The sequence below is a fragment of the Notothenia coriiceps genome, unplaced genomic scaffold (assembly GCF_000735185.1).
Source record: "Notothenia coriiceps isolate Sejong01 unplaced genomic scaffold, NC01 NC01_scaffold00006077, whole genome shotgun sequence".
In the NCBI taxonomy this organism is placed as follows: Eukaryota; Metazoa; Chordata; class Actinopteri; order Perciformes; family Nototheniidae; genus Notothenia; species Notothenia coriiceps.
The window spans coordinates 65,699-71,507 of record NW_011338778.1 but is presented as its reverse complement, the minus strand read 5'-3'; the positions used below and the strand labels follow the sequence as shown (position 1 = coordinate 71,507).

The window sequence follows — 5,809 nt, the reverse complement described above, 5'->3', positions numbered from 1 at the left end:
TTGCCTGTTGATCTTATATTAAATTGCTATATGATAAAATCAGTATCATGGTTGGGTCAGGCTGTTCGTTCTTGTGGGGTGTTGCTCGTTATGCACGTGTTTGGATACGCCTACTTAGTGCGTGCCGTCCTGGCTGCCACACGTTTTTTTCTTTTCTTCCAGTCAACCACGTGGATAGTGCGGGCGGTCGCCAGTCTCTGGCAATGTTATTTTGGGGTTCCGCGGGCTTGGAAAAGTTGGAACCTTGGTCTAGCCTGACTCTCTCAGTGGCGTGCTCTGCCTTTTCACCACCTCAAGCTCAACCATTGACAAGGACTGCAACAGCTTTTTCCTTCCGCGGAAAGTTAGCTCCCACTCTTGACCTACCATCAACATCTGCACCTCTATTGGTTTTCCCCGGACTCAGACTGCCAAGGAATGTTGGGTGGTGCACCCTTAGAAACAAACTGTCCTTCACTTGCAAACATCGCTGCGCTACAACCCGCTGGCTGCAGATACACGCCTTTTACAACATCAGGGAGGATACGTCTCCAGCTGACGCCAGAAAGCGAACGCAGGTTCTGGTCCAGGGCTCTCGTCATCTCACGGCCTAGAAGCTACTGCAACTCCCTACTGGCTGGTCTACCTGCATGCCTTGGCATCTGATTCTCTGCAGCTCATCCAGAATGCAGCGGCTCGTCTCGGGTCTTCAACCCTTCCACATTTTCCCACACCACTCCGCTCCTCCGCTCCCTTCACTGTGGCTTCCAGTAACTACTAGAATCCACTTCAAAACGTTGGCGTACTTGCGTACCATGGCTGCGAAATGGATCTGGGCCCTTCCTACATCCAGGAACATGGTTAAAACTGTACACCCCAGCGCGGTGCTGCACTTCGCTCTGCCATCAGGTCCAAACAGCTCGCTGCACCCTCGCTGCTGCGGAAGGTGGGGGGCCCAAGTTCCCATCAGCCCAAAAACACGCGTGGGTTTGCCTATCCTCGGCTCCAAAATGGCTGGAATGAGCCTCCCCAATTGAAATCAGGACAGCAGAAAGCTTACACATCTTCCGGCCGCCAGAACTGGAAAACCTCATCTCTTTCGACTCCACTTCGAGCGATAGAATTATTAACAAAGCACTTATATACTAACAAAGAACTGCTAACAGAGCACTTATATACTAATAAAGTACTGGCTTATCTATAGCCAGTTGAGTAGCACTTGAAATGTTTGGCTCTTTGAAACCTGATGTACTTATATGATTCTGTTTTCTTCAAGATTGTATCTTCCTGGTCGAATGTACTTATTGTAAGTCACTTTGGATAAAAGCGTCAGCTAAATGCAATGTCATGTAATGTAATGTACTGTGAGCTGATGCTAAACGCTGGCAGAAGCTAATGGCTAACCATGCTGATAGCATAGCTAAATATTAAGGGAGCATTGCTCTCGTTTTACTGAAAGCCACTCTCTTTTAGTTAGTTAGTTCGGGCAGCGGAGTATTGGACACATTGCAGTTTATTGAGGATGTATGCAGGGGACCAATAGAGGATGCTGTTGCAGTAATCAAGTCGGGATGTATTGAAGGCATGGATCAGAGTTTCAGCAGCGGTGGATGAGAGGGAGGGTCTGATGCGGGCAATATTCTTTAAGTGGAAGAAGGCGGTTTTTTGGTCATCGGTGGAACCGGAGTTGGTGTTGACGAAGGATCTGTCTGGGAAGATGTAAATGATGAAAAGTAGGGGACCAGTTACAGAGGTTTTCTGCCAGAGAGATATGATTTAAGCCAGAAGAGGGCGGTGCCGGTTAAGCCATTGAAGGACTGAATGCGGGTGATGAGGATGGAGTGGTTTATGGTGTCGAAGGCGGTGGTTAGGTCAAGAAAGATGAGGATGGAGTGGAGAATTTAATTTGTGACGTTGAGTAGAGCAGTTTTTTGACAAGCACTCTTTGACAAGGGTGGAGAGGATGGGGTCCAGGATGAGGGTTGAAATTGTCATGCCAGTGACTAGGGAAGCTAGGTCAGCAGTCGTGATTTGAGTGAATTATGTAAAAGGTTGATTCGAAGGAGGAGGGAAGGAAGGTTCGAAGAAAGGATGGGTGGTGGAGGAGTTGGAAGCGCTGGCCAGTTGGCTGTGTATTTCAATTTTGTCCTTAAAAAAACAAGATAAAGGTAGTCGCATTTGGTGGCAGTGAAGGAGTTGGAGATGGTGTCCATAGGTTTGAGGAGTTTGCTTATGCTTGCTTAAAAGTGTATTAGGGTAGTTGCTGCCAGATTGTATGACGGAGGAGTAGTGGGAGGAGAGTGCGCCGTTGAGGACGTCTTTGTACTGCTGTTGGTGTGGTTTGTAGACATCTTTATGTATCATAAGATCGGTTCTATTTGCAAGTCTTTCGAGCTGGCACGCCTTTAGATTGGAGATGTCGGAGATGATAAGTGTACCAGGGGGTGGAGTGAGTGAAAGAGACAGATTTGGTTTTTATTGGAGCACGTTGATTGAGACAGGAGGAGAGAGCATTGTTGTAAGTGTAGACCAGGTCAGCAGGTGAATCGTACTGGATGAGGGATTGTGTCAGCAAATCGGGAGGAGAGGGAGGAGGGGTTTATGGATTTGAGATTCCAGAAAGTTATGGTGCGCTTCTGCTTGATGAGGGGGGTTGGGGTGAGGATGTCCATGGTAATTGCCAGATGGTCGGAGATTGTGAGGTCAGAGGTGTTCAAATTGCTGATGGAAATGCCAGACTTGCAGACCAGGTCCAGTGTGTGACCTTTTTTATGGTTGGGAAAGTCTAAATGCTGTGTGATGTTGAAATAGTTGAGAATGTCCAGGAGTTATGTAGTGGCTTTGGAGTCAGGTGAGTCAACATGAATATTGAAATCACCCAGAAGCAGAACATATGGAGATATGGAGCAGAGTTGTGTTAGGAATTCAGACAGGTCAGAGGAGAAAGCAGGGTTTGGATTCGGGGGACAGTAAATGACTGCAGCAACCAGGGGTTTTGGACCAGACAGTTTAAAAGCAATGTATTCAAATGAGGAGGAAGCCTGTATGAACATTGCATTCGTTTTTATGTGATTACGATAGAAATTTGCACAATCATACCACCCGCGGCCATGGTTGCGTGGTTTCTTCATGCATTTGTATCTGGGGGGTGTAGTCTGTTTGAGGGAGAAGTATTCCTGTGATTTTTGCCAAGTTTCAGTGATGCAGAGAAAGTCCAGATTATTGGATGTGATGAATTCATTGAGAATGAGACCCTTGCTATTCAGAGACCGGGTGTTAAATAGAGCAAGTTTGAGATGTTGTTGAGTTTTAACAGGCTGGGGTGCTTTGGGAAGGGGGTTGTAGGCAGGCAGAATGCACGTGTTGGTTGTTGTGATGATGACATGGTGGCGGGGTGGTGTCACTGCGCGCAGCAGACCAGAGGGATGGGATGGAACGACCGGACCGGGAGTAAAAAACTTTCTTCCGGAGCTTCTGTGGATGTATTTTGGTCGTTGTTGCAGTCCTTGATTTCTGATGGCGGAGATTATCGTTGGGCATAGTGGAGTGGAAAACTGTTTAAGCTGGAGTAGTTGTGCAAGGGAGTATGTCCGTGTCATGCCAGACGGGGAGGATGCGAGACAGGAGTTGTTTGCCTGTTGCAGTGAAGTTGTTGAGAGGATAAGTGACAGAGTCAGCAGGAATCTCCACAGCATGGCTGATCGGGCCGAGTGGAGAGGTTGAGTCAACTGCCAATGAGAGAGCGGGAGTGCGAGGGAGAAAGATGGCGAGGAAACGAAGCCGGTAGACGGGTCCGCTGCTAGCGTTTAGCATCTAGCCACCCGGTGATTGGAGGTTGGCTAGCTGAGTGCTAGCTGTAGAGGTAGCAATCCCGGCTACCAGGGCTGACCGCACCGGGATATCTGAGAGACTGTCAGGGAAATACCTCACAGTAGCTGTGCCGTACAGGAGACGAAGGTATCCAATGGCCAGGACAGCTGATGGCAGGGATCAGATGAGTTTGGTGATAGCGGCCGGATGGGGGCTCGTAGCTAGCAGGCTAGCAACCGTTGAGCAGTTGATCACTAACAGGTAGGTGACAACAACTACTTGAAAAACAAAGTAACGATACAGATGAAACAAGAATTCACTCGCACTGATTACACATAAGAACAAGTACACTATTAGCTCTACCCAGGTAGAAGGAGCAATAGCAGTTCACACACAGAACTGAACTATAGAGATCTTGAATCATCTTATTTAAAAGGGAAAGGACTCTTATTTGTTTAGTTTTTATTTATTTTGAAGTATGTCAAGAGCTCTATTTTTTATTATTTATTGTGGGCACAAAATCTAATGTGAAAGTTGATAAATATTGCTGCCAATAAAATTGTCAACTGTTCAACTAAATCTAACTCCTCCCCAGAGTTGTTCAAGGCATACCACTATTCGGACCTAGATAGATGTTAGTGTCTCTATTTGTGTGAGATAGGACTACAGGTTCTACATTATCTTATCTTAATGCACAACAGGGAGTTGCAGCAGCTTGCCGCAGTAACACATTGCTGGGCCCCGAGGCATATTCTTGTGCTACGAGCGGGAAGAAATTATTTGTAATAATAAAATACAATAAAAAGTTACCTTAACAAACCTCAAGTCACCTGTTAGTGGCATGATAATCAAAATCAATCAGAACGAATGACCAGTCGGACTTCAAACAAATGAACTAATTGGAGATGGGAGAGGTTAGGTGATTGGGGGATTTCAGTGCTTGTGTGGCATTCCAATTAAAAAAAATAAAAAAGAGATGGGTTCATTCTTTATTATCTGAAATCCATTGTTTTCTTTTATTGTACAGCTATCTTCAGTTTGTCCATGTTAATTATGTGAGGTAGAAAGGAAGATATTGTGCTGTTTTACGAGCTGACAGACCTTTGATGATGACTGATCACCTAATGTTTGAGTCAGATTGGACTCATACTGAAGGCTCAGGTAGCAAACATGATGTAGAGATCTCAGAGTATCCGAGGGAAACAAAGCCATTAGCTCAGCTGAGACACTTCACAATCTTGCTGACCTTTTTACAGCTGCTGTTTGATCCATCATGATTTCCCTTAGCTGCACCAACAGGAGACCTGCCCTCACATGTTACTCTGCTGTGCATGGATAGCAGCAAGGAGCTGTGCACACAACAAACATCTCCATGTAAACAGAAATGCTGAACCACTCTCCAACACAGAGTCGATCTCTCTGTGGGTTTTGGAAAGCTTGGTTCTTTGGTAATACTGCCACACACTTTCTTGAGCCAGCTCAAAAGAGAAGCTTGATGGGGATCTGTGTCCACATAGCACCTCATTCTGTGCACCAGCTGATCTGAACACTTAAGCGCTGGTGACTGGTAGGGTTGCAAAATTCCGGGAATTTTCAAAGATGGAAACTTTCCATGGGAATTTATGGGAATAAACTGGGAATTTTCAAAATGTTAGGTTGGCTCTTCATAGGGAACTTAAACATAGTTGGGGAAAGTATATTTTAGCATAATCTTGACTAAAACAAATAGATGCCATTCAAGTACACTTGAATATCCATGCCATAGCACACTGCTTACTGCATGGCTATTGAGACCACACAAAGGTTTGCAACAGGCTCACAAATGTGAGAGTGGAAAAACTGGTTGGCATNAAATTGTTATTATTACAAGAAGTGCATTCGACCAACAAGATACAAACTTGAACAAAACAGAATCATATAAGTACATCAGGTTTCATAGAGCTAAAACATTTCAAGTGCTACTCAACTAGCTTTAGAAAAGCCAGTCCTTTATTAGTATATAAGTGCTTTGTTAGCAGTT

The 5,809-nt window shown here is 45.4% G+C and overlaps 1 protein-coding gene across 1 annotated transcript in view; it reads right to left on the bottom strand.

The window, feature by feature from the left end:
- Positions 1 to 4,859: 4,859 nt before the first annotated feature.
- The window catches only part of LOC104943425 (conserved oligomeric Golgi complex subunit 5-like), a 3,023-nt gene continuing 2,073 nt past the window's right edge, over positions 4,860 to 5,809 (bottom strand). Inside the window, exon 3 of the transcript XR_798108.1 lies at positions 4,860 to 5,138. The gene's annotated coding sequence lies outside the window, so the exon portion shown is untranslated. The remainder of the gene's footprint in view (positions 5,139 to 5,809) is intronic.